We start from the raw sequence: 883 nt of genomic DNA, 5'->3' as shown, positions 1-883 counted from the left end.
AGGCTGGCCAGACGGCTTGCCGGGGCTCCGTCTTAAGGACCCCGACTCCCAGCCAACTTTCCCTCTGTCGGGTTTCCGCCTCCCTTCGGGTGCCAGCGATTGCCTTCAATTTTGAAATGACACTCCCTTGTGAGGTTTTTTTTCTTCCCCCCCTGATCATAAAAGCTCTACAGGCTTATTGTATGAAAAAGTATAAAAGGAAAATAAAAATCAATCTGGGATTGCGTTACTCAAGATAAGGTCAATATTGGGGGTTTCGTGAAAGATGCAGCTAATGTGGCGGTCCAAAGAGTTCACCATTTTGGGGAGTGTCTTTAAGAAAGAGAATGTGAAATTAGGTAGAAAAGTGAACATTTCTGTAGGATGAGAAACTAGATGACAAGAAATTACAAACGGAGAAAACAGGATCTGCTACATAATTTGTGTGGCCCAGTGCAAAATGAAAACGCGGGGTCCCAGGTTCAAAAAGCAGGGGGGGAAAGTACTGTTAAAGTATTAAAAGATAAAGCTTTTCCCTTTTGCAATCTCTCTCTCAACTTGTAGTGTTTCTTCTTCGCTGTGTAAAATCATTCTAAGTGAAGAAATAAAAATTTAAATTATGACCATGAATTTTATTGTTTGTCTTTGTATACAGTAATGTCAGTTTTGAATGCAAATAATAGAGCATTTAACTCGGATAAGGAATCACTGAAATTACACAATTCGTATTTCAAGGCTTGTCCATGGAGAGTGCCTGGAGCTGGCCAGAAGAGATGAACATGGGCAAGACTCAGGAAGGCTGGAAGGAAGAAGGGTCCACTGGACACAGAGCGGGCCAAGGGAACACACCTTATGGCATGGGGATGCCAGATGGACCAGTGTAGATGGTCACTGGTCAGGAGCA

Source organism: Galeopterus variegatus, unplaced genomic scaffold, assembly GCF_000696425.1.
Source record: "Galeopterus variegatus unplaced genomic scaffold, G_variegatus-3.0.2 Scaffold1476, whole genome shotgun sequence".
Taxonomy (NCBI): Eukaryota; Metazoa; Chordata; class Mammalia; order Dermoptera; family Cynocephalidae; genus Galeopterus; species Galeopterus variegatus.
Note: the sequence above shows the minus strand (reverse complement) of the source record.